The sequence below is a fragment of the Canis aureus genome, chromosome 1 (genome assembly GCF_053574225.1).
Source record: "Canis aureus isolate CA01 chromosome 1, VMU_Caureus_v.1.0, whole genome shotgun sequence".
NCBI lineage: Eukaryota > Metazoa > Chordata > Mammalia > Carnivora > Canidae > Canis > Canis aureus.
This window is the reverse complement of record NC_135611.1, coordinates 116,897,996-116,912,390: the sequence shown is the minus strand read 5'-3', so window position 1 is coordinate 116,912,390 and position 14,395 is coordinate 116,897,996. Positions and strand designations below refer to the sequence as shown.

The 14,395-nt window shown below is 37.5% G+C and overlaps 2 protein-coding genes across 13 annotated transcripts in view; one reads left to right on the top strand and one right to left on the bottom strand.

Annotated features, from left to right (window-relative positions):
• ZNF382 (zinc finger protein 382) overlaps positions 1 to 14,395 on the bottom strand; it is a 121,461-nt gene that overhangs the window by 27,287 nt on the left and 79,779 nt on the right. The window contains exon 9 of one of the 4 annotated variants that reach the window (XR_013382004.1): positions 8,254 to 8,433. The exons of the other annotated variants lie outside the window; for them this stretch is intronic. The gene's annotated coding sequence lies outside the window, so the exon portion shown is untranslated. Of the gene's footprint in view, positions 1 to 8,253; positions 8,434 to 14,395 lie in introns of those variants that run through there. 4 annotated transcript variants of the gene reach the window in all.
• ZNF529 (zinc finger protein 529) overlaps positions 1 to 14,395 on the top strand; it is a 78,137-nt gene that overhangs the window by 16,811 nt on the left and 46,931 nt on the right. The window lies entirely within an intron of this gene.

Here is a 14,395-nt window from a genome sequence, read left to right as displayed (position 1 = left end):
TGATTTTGCTTTTAGGCCCACAAAGCCTAACATATTTACTATCTTGTCCTTTACAGAAGTTTACTGACCCCTAGTCTACAGTATCTAAATTAAAATCTTAGCTTTGCCATTTAGTATTTGTGAGCTTTTTACTATTGAACGTGTTTTGAATTTTTTATATTTTCCTTCAGCTTTATTAGATATAATTGATCATATTTTAAATTCTATTTTTTATAACTTTGCATTGAATACCTTACTAATCAAAATGTCAATAATAGGGATTCCTGGGAGGCTCAGCGGTTAAGCGTCTGCCTTCAGCTCAGGGCGTGATCCTGGAGTCCCAGAGCGAGTCCCGGGATTGAGTCCCACATTGGGCTCCCTGTGAGGAGCCTGCTTCTCCCTCTGCCTATGTTTTTGCCTCTCTCTCTCTGTGTCTCTCATGAATAAATAAAATCTTAAAAAAAATCTCAATAACATAATTTATTTTAAACCAATCACCTATTGCTAAATCTGAATTTTACCTGGGTAATTCCTGCTACTTGATGTGTAACTCCTGTATCTTGACCAACTCTACTTCCCCTTCCAGTACCATCTGGGAATTTTTATGTGTGTCATTCAGCAATGTAGCATTGGTTTCTACTGGGTAAATGCAGATGACAGCAACCTGGATAGATGTATTTATTCAAGGGAATAATGTTGGAACTGGATAGTTTGCCCTGTCAATGGGGTCTCACTGAATAAAAATGTCTTCTCTATGTACCTCTGCATTCAAAATCTGTTTTGAACTTCACATAAGTAAATTCATTTATTTCCAACATCTTTATGAGATTCATATTGTTGCGTGTGATAGGCACCTTATTTTTGTGGTGTATTCCATGATAGGATGTAGCACAAATTATTTATCTGTTCTTCTGTTACTGGAAGTTTGGGCTGTTTCTAATTTTTTCTTTAGAGTTACTGCTGCTATGAACATTATTATACATGTACTTTGTGGACATAAGCATTCTTTTTTCCCATGGATATCCACAGAGGTAGGATTGCTGGGTTATATAATACATCTTTGTTTAGTTTTGTACATTTCCAGTGTGTCATGTTCTCACAAGCACTGCATGAGAATTCGACTTGTACTAGGTTAAGCATAATATCGCAGTCTTTATGCTAATCACTAAAAGAATAAGTTATGACAGTATAAATTAGTGGGGAAAGTAGAATAAAATGACTAATACAACAGAAGGTAAGGATAGTGGAATAAAAGAACAAGGAAATCGAAGGGGACACAGGGCAAATGTTGATGTACTCAAAATTATTAGTAATTTAACTCAAAGTGGGCTAAACACTCTAATAAAAAGAAAGCTGTCAGACTGGATGAAAAGAACAAAATCAACCACACTATATGAATTTAGCAGCTGGCACACTGTAATGACAGAAAAGTTGAAAATAGGAATATTAAAGATATAATAATGCAAATACTAACTAAAGGAAAGTTGATGTCTCTATATTAAAAGACTTTAAGGTGGGCAGCCCCGGTGGCGCAGCAGCTTAGCGCCGCCTGCAGCCCAGGGTGTGATCCTGGAGACCCGGGATCGAGTCCCACGTCGGGCTCCCTGCGTGCAGCCTGCTTCTCTCTCTGCCTGTGTCTCTGCCTCTGTTTCGCTCTCTCTGAATAAATAAATAAATAAATCAGTAAAAAAAAAAAGACTTTAAGGCAAGAAACATGAGAGATAACAGGGAGATATTTCATAATGATGAATGTTTAAATCTAAAAAGATGACATAGTAATCACAAATTTATGAATACCTAATAACGGGGCAGCCCGGGTGGCTCAGAGGCTTAGCGCCGCCTTCAGGCCAGGGCGTGATCCTGGAGACCTGGGATCAAATCCCGCGTTGGGCTCCTTGCATGGAGCCTGCTTCTCCCTCTGCCTGTGTCTCTGCCTCTCTCTCTGTATGTCTCTCATGAATAAATAAATAAAATCTTTTTTAAAAGCCCCTAATAACAGTTTCAGGATGTGCAAATCAAAGATTAACAAAAGTAAAAGTATGAATTAGGGACAGTCACATGTTGAATATCTTAGCATACCTTTCAGTAATGGTTAGAACAAGGAGATTAAAAATCATTAATGATAGAAATTAGCAAATGACTTTATTGACATATATAAAATAGTATATCCAATAACTGGTGAATACATATACAGTCACCCCCACTTAACTGAAATTTGCCTTTGCTTGACTTCTTTTTGTGTTCTGTTGAATGGAAAGACTAAAATTATGGAGCACTGATGAGAATTACACACTTAGATTTACAAAGCATCTATTACATAGAGTTTCAGTAAATTTATATATATATTTTCATGCTGCGAGGGGCATGAATTTACTTTTCCGGGGGAAAGTAAAAGTGACAGATGATGTTACTGAAGAAATCCAGTGTAATTGGTTGGGATTAAGTAGGAAGTGCTAAATTTGAGATTCTGGGACTGGTGCTAGCTGCAGGCTAGGCTCCAAGAACAGCATTGTTTTTTTGCTTTTGTGTGTGAGATGAGCAGGCATGCCTAGTTTTTGCATAACAAACCATCCCAAAACTTAGTGGCTGAGCCTTATAAGGAATAATTATAAATAACATTTATTTTAATCTTTTCATTGGGCAGAGCTAGTCTTTGCTCTATTTGACTCCATCTGGGGTCAAATAGGTTGAAAGTTTGGGGCTAGAATCACCTGAAGGCTTGCTCACTTACAGTTGATGCTGGCAGTCAGAATCTCAGCTGGACTGGTGTTAGAATATCTAGCTGTGGCCTTTCTGTGTAGCTGGTTGGATGCCTCATGGCTAAATGGCTGGGTTTTAGGGTGAGCATCTTTAGAGGTCCTCTATTGCCTTTCCTAACCTAGCCATGAAGAAACACAATATCATTTCTACAGCATTCTTTTTTTCTTTTATATTTTATTTATTCATGAGACACACACACACACAGAGGCAGAGACACAGGCAGAGGGAGAAGCAGGTTCCTCGCAGGGAGCCCAACGTGGGACTCGATCCTGGATCCTGGGATCACACCCTGAGCTCAACCACTGAGCCACCCAGGCATCCCCATAGCATTCTTTTCATCAAAAGAAGCACAAAGACCTTCACAGAGGAAGAGAAATAAACTAGTTCTTCATGAATGAGTAGCAAAGTTCTGGAAGAATATGGGGGACCTGAAATGTTCTGGGCCTTACTGCAATTTACAATATATGATAGTCCCTGAGGCCGCAGAGGAGATTTTTGATGGCAGATGCTGCCATACCTTTGCAGCCCCGAAAAATAGAATAGAGGGAGGCGGGTGTGCTCAAGATGTGCTCAATCTCAGGTCCAGGCCTGCACCAGTAGAATCAAAGATGGGCCAGAAACTGCCTACTGAAGGGACAGATCCGACTTTCAGACAGAAGGACCTCTGGTTGGTGTTTTATGCCTGTCTGTTGGATTCCCTGATATGGAAAGTTCCGATTTTTCCAGAATTTCCCTTACCTACTTCATTTTGCACATGTTCATAAGGTATTGTTTGCAGGTAGGAAGACGTAAGAAGAAAAGCTCACATTAATGTACATCATTATGTGAGCTCTATTATGGAAGCTAGAGATTTAATACTACATTTGAAAAGAAATTCCATGAATTACATTTTTTTTTTATGAATTACATTTTCTTAGTCTGTAATGGAAAAAAGGATGTAAGAGGGGATTCCTGGGTGGCTCAGCGGTTTCGCGCCTGCCTTTAGCCCAGGGCGTGATCCTGGAGTCCCGGGATCGAGTGCCGCGTCGGGCTCCCGGCATGGAGCCTGCTTCTCCCTCTGCCTGTGTCTCTGCCTCACTCTCTCTCTCTCTCTCTCTCTCTCATAAATAAATAAAAATAAAAATAAATCTTTAAAAAAAAAAGGATGTAAGAATTCACATTTACTGATAATTTATGAGGTAGGAATATGGCATACACTTTGCTTATATATAAGCACTATAATATATTCACTATTTCACTTAATTGGCAAATTGTGGTTATTTAGTTCATTTCTAGACATGATTCTAGATATATTTGGATAATTAAGGAATCACATTATACATAGGAACTTTGGAGGTGCCTGGGTGGCTCAGTTGGTTAAGTGTCTTGGCTCAGGTTATAATCTCAGGATCATGAGATTGAACCATGTCAGGCTCCATGCTTAGCAGAAAGGCTGCTTGAAATTCTCTTTCTCTTTTTTCCTCTCTCTCTACCCCTCCCCCTACTCATGCATGCATGTGCACTCTCTCTAAAAAATAAATAAAAAATAAAAATAAATAAATAAATAAATAAATCTTTTAAAGAATACATAAGGGGACGCCTAGGTGGCTCAGTGGTTGACCGTCTGCCTTCAACTCAGTGCGTGATCCTGGGGTCCCAGAATCGAGTCCTGTGTCGGGCTCCCTGCATGGAGGCTGCTTCTCCCTCTGCCTGTGTCTCTGACTCTTTCTGTGTGTCTCTGATGAATAAATAAATAAAATCTTAAAAAAAAATACATAGGAACTTTTGTCTAAAACAACTAGATTTCTTAAAAATATGTAGAGAATCTATTTCTGAAATCCTAATTTCTATAACTCCTCTTACTATATTTCTAGTCACAGTGTATTTGCTCTCTATGTAATAGCCCCTTTTTGAATCTCAAACCTTTATCTACTTAATTTCTATTTTGAGAACATTTTTAAAATTTCACCAGTAATACCTGGGTTTGTGCTTTTAAAATTTATGGTCTTTGGAATAACAAGGCTATCTTTTAAGAAGCTAAGTGAATTTTTTACCCTGTTTTCAAAGGAATGGGTTAAGCTTTATATTGCAGATAACACCTCCTTTAAACACCTTCATTGTTGTTCATGATACTCAGATCTTTCTTAGGCCCATCATATAATTTCTATGTTCCTTGATTCTTAGGGAGCTAGATGTGACTTGTGGAATAACTAAGGCATATCCATTGTCAAGTAAACCAAGTGTTATATTGTGTTTGAACTCCAAATTGGTAAAGATGTTCTATGTTATTTTCAGGCCCACCTTTAAAGAGAACAGCTGGATGAAAAAATTCTTCATTTGTACTGATTATTACAATAGTCTCTGCAATTTACATGGTCATAGATCGGAACAAAATGATTTATTTAAAAATAAAATGAACATATTCATTTCCTGAAACTAAAATTGTTTTATATCTACTCTGTCATTGAAAGTTATAATCCATAAATTTTGCATTTCTCAACACTTATTTAGCATTCTAGAAAGGACCTGTGAATGTTTCAAAAAGCTCTGTTTTTCCTCTTAGGAATTAACAAATATATAATAATCATAGCTAACACAGTTCTCCTTATACTTAACTTTATACTGCATTGCCTCTTAGGAAAAAGAACCAGGCTGGGTCTAATTAAAGTATGATCTTTTTTAACCCCTCTCATTTCCCTATTCTTTGTGATTCTGTGGTCACTGTAAAATTGCCCTACAATTCTTTTAAACCTCATACCCTTCTCTGAAGTATTTCATTTTTGCCTAGTCATTAGAAATGTAACTAATTTTCAAAGCATTTTATAGAACTTATTATCTTGTAAGTATTTATATATCATTTCTTTTTTTTTTTTAAGATTTTATTCACCAATTCATGAGAGACATAGAGAGAGAAAGGCAGAGACAGAAGGCAGAGGGAGAAGAAGGCTCCATGCAGGGAGCCCGATGCGGGACTCAATCCTGGGGCTCCCGGATCATGCCCCAGGCCAAAGGCAGGCACCAAACCGCTAAGCCACCCAGGGATCCCCTTATTTACTTCTTATGTACCATTGTGGCCACCTTATTGGAACAAGGGAAGAAGGCTAGGAAGTTTGTCAAGAAGGCAGCTCAGTTGAGTGAGGGCTGACCAGGCAGGGAACTTTAATTATATCTGTTATGCCTTTTAAAAAATTTTTTTCACTTTTCAATTGTTATCTACTAGTATATCAAATTAGTTTATTATTTTGTAATAACTTTGTATCCAGAAATTTTGCTAAATTTACTCTAAGTGCTAGTTCCTGTTTTACGGATTCTTTAGGATTTTGTAAGCAAACAATTGCCATCTATAAATTTTTTCCTCTTCTCAGCCAGTGTTTATATCCTTCATTTATTTTTATTGCCCCACTGTAATTGCTAGAACTTCCACTACAGTGTTGAGTAAAAGTAGTAAGAGTAGACGTTGTTGGTTTTTTTTTTTTTTGATCATAGAAAGATAGTGTTCAATATATCATTATACATAGCTGGAAGATTTTCATAGATGCTCTATCAAATTTGGCAAATTCTCTTCTATTCCTAGCTTGCTGAGAGTTTTTATCATGAAGGGATATTATATTTTGTAAGATAATTTTTCTGAATCTATTGTAGTGATATGTCTTTTCTCCTTTATTCCACTAATATGATGAATAAAATTGGCTCTTGAATGTTAAATCAACTCTGAATTTGTCGGTCATGCTGTATTTCCTTATATATATTTCCAGGCTAAATTTGCATGAAGTAGAAAAATATATATTGGTTTCTGCCCCCCAGTTCCTGGTACAGAGCTTCTAAAACCCTTGTAATCTTCTAAGTAATGAGTACTAGGAGCATCTTTTGTTCTAATATTTGGTCTTTGACCCTGGTTTCTGAGACAGGGTTTCTAATGATCCCTAGATGGGAGTGGTCACCATAAATATCAAGATCTGACTAGAAGCTTGGAATTTTCAGCCCCATCCTTCCATGGGAAGGAGAGAAAGGCTAGAGATTGAGTTAATGATTGATTATGCTCATGCTGAAGCCTCAAAAAAGTCCCCAAAATACAAGATTTGGAGAGTAGTTGGTGAACACATCCAGGTACTAGGAAGGTGGTGCACCCCAGCAACATGGGTACAGAAGCTCTTTGGCTCAGGACCTTTCCAAACTCTGCCTTATGTTACTCCTCATCTGGCTGTTCATTGGTATCTTTTATGATATCCTTTATTTTATAATAAATTGGTAAACATAATTGTTTCTCGGAGTTCTGCGAGCTGTCCTAGCAAATGCTCAGGAGGGGACATCGGAACCCAGATTTATGTCTGATCAATCAAAAGTACAGGCAAGGGGATCCCTGGGTGGCTGAATGGTTTAGCGCCTGCCTTTGGCTCAGGGCGTGATCCTGGAGTCCCAGGATCGAGTCCCGCATCAGGCTCCCAGCATGGAGCCTGCTTCTCCCTCTGCCTGTGTCTCTGCCTCTCTCTCTCTCTCTATGTCTATCATGAATAAATAAATAAAATCTTTAAAAAAAAAACACAAAAGTACAGGCAATAACCTGGGACTCAGGATTAACATGTGAAAATGCGGGGGAGGATAATCTTGTGGGACTGAGCCCTTAACCTCTGGGGCCTGATGCTACCTCCAGGTACATAGCATCAGAATTGAGTTAAATGGTAGGATGCGCAACTGATGTAAAGAATTACTTGGTGGGGTGAAACTCTCAAACATTTGGTGACCAGGAGTGAAATGTTGTAGTAGTGTAAGAGTAAAGAAGCACAGGAAGAGTATTTTTCCTACCCGATTTCTTTCTATTTTTTAAGTAAGCTCTAAGCCCAGCGTGGAGCTTGAATTCACAACCCCAAGATCAAGAGTCACATGTTCCACTGATTGAGCCAGAAAGGTGTCTCTCTTAAAAAAAAAAAATTCCAGTATAATTAACATACAGTGTTGTATTAGTTTCAGGTGTACAATATAGTGATTCAACAATTCTATACATTACTCAGTGCTCATCATGATTAAGTATACTCTTAATCCCCCTCACCTATTTTACCCATCCCCCCGCGCATCTCCCCGTCCCCCGTAACCATACCATGTTCTCTATATTTAAGAGTCTGTTGATTTGTCTTTCTTTTCTTTTCTTTTCTTTTCTTTTCTTTTCTTTTCTTTTCTTGTCTTGTCTTGTCTTGTCTTGTCTTGTCTTGTCTTGTCTTTTCTTGTCTTCTTTTCCTTTCCTTTCCTTTCCTTTCCTTTCCTTTCCTTTCCTTTCCTTTCCTTTCCTTTCTTTTCTTTTTTAAAGATTTATTTATTTATTCATGATATATATAGAGAGAGGCAGAGACAGGCAGAGGGAGAAGCAGGCTCCATGCCGGGAGCCCTACAGGGGACTCAATCCGGGGACTCTAGGATTGTGCCCTGGGCTAAAGGCAGGCGCTAAACCGCTGAGCCACCCAGGGATCCCCTGTCTTTTTTTCTTTGTTTGTTTCTTAAATTCCACATGAGTCAAATCATATGGTATTTGTTTTTCTCTGACTCATTTCACTTAGTATTATATCCTTCAGATCCATCCTTATTGTTGCACGTGGCAAGATTTCATTCTTTTTTTTATAGCTGAGTAATATTCCATTGTGTATATATACCACATCTTCTTCATCCATTCATCTGTTGATGGACACCTGGGGTGCTCCCACATCTTGGCTATTGTGAATAATGCTGCAAGAAACATAGGGGTGCATATATCTTTTCAAATTAGTGTTTTTATAATCTTTGTGTAAATACCCGGTAGTGGAATTACTGGATCATATGGCAATCCTATTTCTAAAATTTCAAGGAATCTTTATACTGTTTTCCACAGTGGCCACACCAGTATGCATTCCCACCAACAGGGCAGGAATATTCTCTGTTTCCACATCCTACTAATACTTCTTGTTTCTTGTGTTTTTGATTTTAGTCATTCTGACAGGTGTGAGGTCCATTGTGGTCTTTTTAAAATATATACACATATTTTTATTGAAGTTCGATTTGCCAGCATATAGTATAACACCCAGTGCTCAACCCTTCAAGTGCCCCCCTCAGTGCCCGTCACCCATTCACCCCATCCCTCTCGCCCACCTCCCCTTCCACTACCCCATTGTGGTTTTGATTTGCATTCCCTTGGTGATTAGTGTTGTTGAACATCTTTTCATGTGTCCGTTGGCCATCTGTATGTCTTCTTTGGAGAAATGTCTGTTCATGTCTTCTGCCCAGTTTTTAACTGGATTATTTGTATCTGGGATGTTGAGTTCTTTATATATTTTAGATACTAACCCTTTATCAGATATGTATGAAAATATGATTGATTTTGTGTGACCTTCTGTCCTGCAACCTTGCTTAATCACTTAATAGTTATAGAAGTCTTTTGTAGAGTCTTTGGGATTTTGTATAATGACAATCATGTCATCTGTGAATAAAGATAGTTTATTTCTTCCTTTCCAATCTACATGCCTTGTATTTTTTTTTCATTGCATTACTGTGGATTTCCAGTATTACATTGAATAGGTTGAGGAGACAGATATTTTGGGGAAATTTTAACAGTATTAGTTCTTCTGATCAGTGAACGTGGAATATCTTTCCATTTATTGGTGTCTTAAGTTTCTTTCAGTGTCTTATAATTTTCATTTAAAGATCTTTTACCTCCTTGGTAAAGTTTATTTCTAAATATTTTATTCTTTTTGCTGCTATGTAAATAGAATTGTTTTCTTAATTTCTTTATCAGATGGTTTGTTGTGAGTGTATAGAAACTGATTTCTTTATGTTGATTTTTAATTTTGCAACTTTACTGAATGCATTCATTGGGTCTAACAGTTTTTTTGTGGATTCTTTAGCATTTTTCCATATATAAGATCATGTCGGGATCCCTGGGTGGCGCAGCGGTTTGGCGCCTGCCTTTGGCCCAGGGCGCGATCCTGGAGACCCGGGATCAAATCCCATGTCGGGCTCCCGGTGCATGGAGCCTGCTTCTCCCTCTGCCTGTGTCTCTGGCTCTCACTCTCTCTATGTCTATGATAAATAAATAAATCTTTAAAAAAAAAAAAAGAAAATAGGTCCAATTTTACTTCCTTTCTAGATGCCATATATATGTGTGTGTGTATATATGTGTGTACATATGTACATATGTATATATACCTACACACACATACATATATATATATACACACATTGACCTAATTTCTCTGGCTCAGACTTCAGTACTATGTTGAATAGAAGTGGTAAGAATGAGTATTCTCTTGTTACTGTTCTTAGATGAAAAGCTTTAAAAAAAAAAAAAAAGAAAAAAGAAAAGCTTTCAGCTTCTCAACACTGGGTATAATATTAGCTATGGCTTGTCACATATGGCCTTATGTTACATATCACTATAATAGCAGTTTTTCCAGGAGACTGTCCCTTGCTGTCTTTGATAAATCAAGTGGCCAAATTGGAGAGGTCCATGTATCAAAATACTGAAGATGGCCTCTGGGCAAGAGCCAGCAAAAAAACCAGGAGGCCCTCAGTCCAACAGTCTGCAAAATACTGAATGCTGCCAACAAGAATGTGTGCTTAGAAGTGCATCCTTCCCCAGTTAAGCCTTCAGATGAGACCCAGTCCTGAACCACACCTTGATTTCAGAGCTGTGAAAGACCTGAAAGCAGAAGACCTAGGTAACCATTCTGACCCTGAGAAATAGCTCTAATATGCTTATTCTATTCCATCTTACCCAGGAGCAGCACCTCCACATATTCCACCACAATGTTTCTGTTTTTGAGCATTGGCTAGTTGAATGCTTTAAACTGATTCCTGTGGACATTTGATTTAATATTGTAATCTTTAAAATAATTCTTGCTTTCTCAAGATATGCCAGACTTATACCTTATACCTGCCCTACACATGGGCAGACACTTGAATTGAGACAGCTGCATTTTTCTGCATCCTTTTTCAGTATCATTAGATATTATTCTGTTTAAAATGTTTATTAAAAACATTTAAAATTTTTATTCTTGTGATTTAAAATACTGACTTGTTATAACTATTTCAAATGGTTCTGTAGCCTATTAACATGATCAATTAGTATTTGAAAGCTTCTTCCTTGCACAAAATGTTCTGGGCTCATCTTGTATTTTCCTTGCCAGAGATTCAGATATTTTCCCAGAGAGTTCATAAAATGGGCATTGGTATTTAGTAACTACAGTATGAGCAAAAAGAGGTGCTTATCGCTTTTTTTGGCTTAATTTTGTCTTTTTTTCTCTTTCTTGAAATTTATCTCTTTCAAACTTTTATGTTTTCTGGGGCTTAGATTATTTACTAGAATTCACCTACATTTTCAAATTGATTGGCATAGGAATTATCATTTAAATGGAAATACATGGTCTGTGATGGTTATTTCTCTTCTAATTTTATTCCTTTTAAATATTTCCCAACTCAGTACATTCTGCCTCTATGTTTATTAATTCCTTCAACTTTTCTTTACTTATTTATCCCTAACTTGTTGAAGGGATGCTTCATTTATTTATCTTTATTATTTTATTTATTTATATTAATATAAGCATTTAAGTTCATGATTTCTTCTCTGACCACTATAGTTGTATGCTCTAGGTACTAGTCAAAATTATTTAATGTTTTTAACACTGTGGTTTTCTAGAGGTTATTTATTTATTCATAAGTTTTTATTTATTCAATCCCAGTTAGTGAACATACAGTGTTATATTATTTTCAGGTATACAATATACTGATTTAACAATTCGATACATCACTCAGTGCTCACCACTTAATACATATAGCTGGTCCAGCCAGCATCCATGATGTTTTCATGGTTTATGACCCCACAGTGGGGTAGCATTTTCTCTAAGGTATGTATATAAGGTAGCCATAAATCTGGAAACATGTGAATATATACAGTAAATGGTTTATTGGTGTTACAATAAAATATATACTTGGTGACATTACATATATTTCATGTGTTATTTTTCACCATCAATATGTAGTTCCAGGTGCTGTACAAAACTACAGTATAACTTAATATGCTATTTCCATCAATCCCTTCATGTACATCTATGGTGTTTGTTACATTGTCATGGATGATTTGTGGATCTGATTTTCACTGAACAAACCTGTACCTTTAGCATATCAGAGAAGTTAAGGGTACAGTTCAGTTTCCAAAAATTACCTGTTTTTTTTCCCTTATTGCCATTCTTTACATAGAAGTAGAGTTACCTAGTCATGGGGAATAGGTACATTTAACTATACATCTATCTGTATCATTCCACTGCTAGTTGGGACTGTGATTTTATCTGGAGATAGAGATTCCCTTCCAAGCTTACCCAAATTTACTTGGGTTGCTGGCACAATTCAGTTCCCTGAAGGTGTGTGACTGAGATTCTGTTTTTTTGCTTGCTGTTGGCTGAGGGTCACTTTCATCTCCTAGAGGCCACTCTCAGGTACTAGCCCCATGCCCCAAACTCTAGTTCACAACATGGTTGTATTGCTTTTTTCTAGGCCAGCAGTAGTGTATCTGCTGCTGCTGCTTGTCTCTTTTTAAAAACCTCTCCATTTAGGTGAGACTCACTGGGATAGTGTTGACATGGTTGGATTCATGTCTGCCACTGTAAATTTGGTTTTCTATGTGTGACATGTCCTTTTTCTTCCTCTGTTCCTAATTTACCACATCGTTTTATGTGAATATTTTCTAATATTTCAATGTATCTGATGACTTCTTACTATATTGTTTTAGTTTTTAGTTTTGAGTTACTTCCTTAAATCTTATTCTGGGGCTTATCAGAAATAGCTTCAGATTTATGTTAACTTAAATCCAGTAAGAACAATTTTACTCTTATATAGGCTTATTCCCTTTTCTCCTTTTTGAGGTATTACTGTTATACATACTCCATTTATATTATAAACTCTACAATACTTTGCTGTGATTGTTACTTTTTTTTAAAGCTTTTTATTTATTTATTCATGAGAGACACAGAAAGAGAGAGGCAGAGACACAGGCAGAGAGAGAAGCAGGCTCCATGGAGGGAGCCCGATGTGGGACTCGATCTTGGATCTTGGGATCACGCCCTGAGCCGAAGGCAGACGCTCAACTGCTAAGCCACCAGGCATCCCTCCCTGATTGTTACTTTCTATAACTGGATGTTTTTTAAGATTTTATTTATTTAGTCATGAGAAACAGAGAGAGATGCAGAGACACAGGCAGAGGGAGAAGCAGGCTCCATGCAGGGAGCCTGATGTGGGACTCGATTCCGGGACCCCAGTATCATGCCCTAAGCCAAAGGCAGATGCTCAACCGCTGAACTACCCAGGCATCCCTATAACTGGATGTGTTTTAAAGCTGATAGAATAAGTATATATAGATTTTGTTATATTAATTTTCTTACTATTCTGGTTCTCATTTGTTCCTATAGTTTTGAGTGACCATCTAGAGTCGTTTCCTTATCTCCCTACAATATTGCAGTATTGTTTCCTCCCACAGCTTTTGTTCTTTGTGCTGTTACTAGTATGGTAATATTACATATTAACATTTTACATTAGTTTCCCAGCACATTATATACATGTTTTATACAGCTGCTTTTAAAATAGTACTATAAAGTAGAAAAATGTAATTTGTACTGTATTTTATACAGTAATTACATAATTTTTTAAAGTAATTATATAATTACTTTTACAGGTGCTCTTTGTTTTAATGTAGATCAAAATTACAACTAGGAGTCATTTGCTTTCAGCTTGAAACAATTACTTTGGTAGTCTCCTAAAGTGGATTTGCTGGCTACAGATTCAGTTGTTGTTTATCTTGGAATGTCTTTCTTTAATCTTCCTTTTTAAAAAAGATTTTATTTATGTATTTATTTATTCAGAGTGCAAGTGGGGGGAGGGGCTGAGGGAGAGGGGGAGAGAGAATCTCAAGTAGACTTCCACTGAGTGCAGAGCCAGATGTGGGGCCTAATCTCCTGACCTTTGAGATCATGACCTGTGCAAAAATCAAGAGCCAGGCACTTAACCAACTGAGCCACCAGGTGCTGCCCCTAGCCTTCATTTTTGAAAGCTACTCTTGCTGGGTATAGGATTCATGGTTAAAAGATTTTTCTTTCAGGACTTTGAATGTTTCCCCACTCCCTTCTGGCCTCCATTGTTTCTGATAGGAAGTCACTTGTTAATCTAATTGGGGCTTGGTGCTTCCAAGATGTTCTCCTTCCCTTTGTTTTCAGCATTTTTACCCTGATGTGTCTATGGATTTCTTTGTGTTTCTACTACTTTGAATTTGTTGAGCTTCCTGGATGCATAAGTTTTTTGTTAAAACTGTTAAATTAACATTTGTTAGTTGGAACACCAAGTGCTGGATGGTGAGTCATGGTTCAACAACAAAACACAAGAGAAATTGAAATAGAGAAGTATATTACATACAAGTCCTGGAGGAAGTACATAGCATATCCTGAGAGGCCAGATGGGAAGGTCAAGGCAGAGTGCAGACACAGAGAGGTAGCACCTAGGGCACATGACTTTATTAGAGTCTGGATGGAGAGCTTTAGGGTTCCTGGGCTGGGGCTGGACTGGTCAATACAAACCAAGAGTGGTATTTTAGTAAGCCCCACGGGGGTCATATCTAAGGAACATGTAGGGATACAGATGCTGGGAGGCAGGGGAGACTTGATCAGAAAACTTT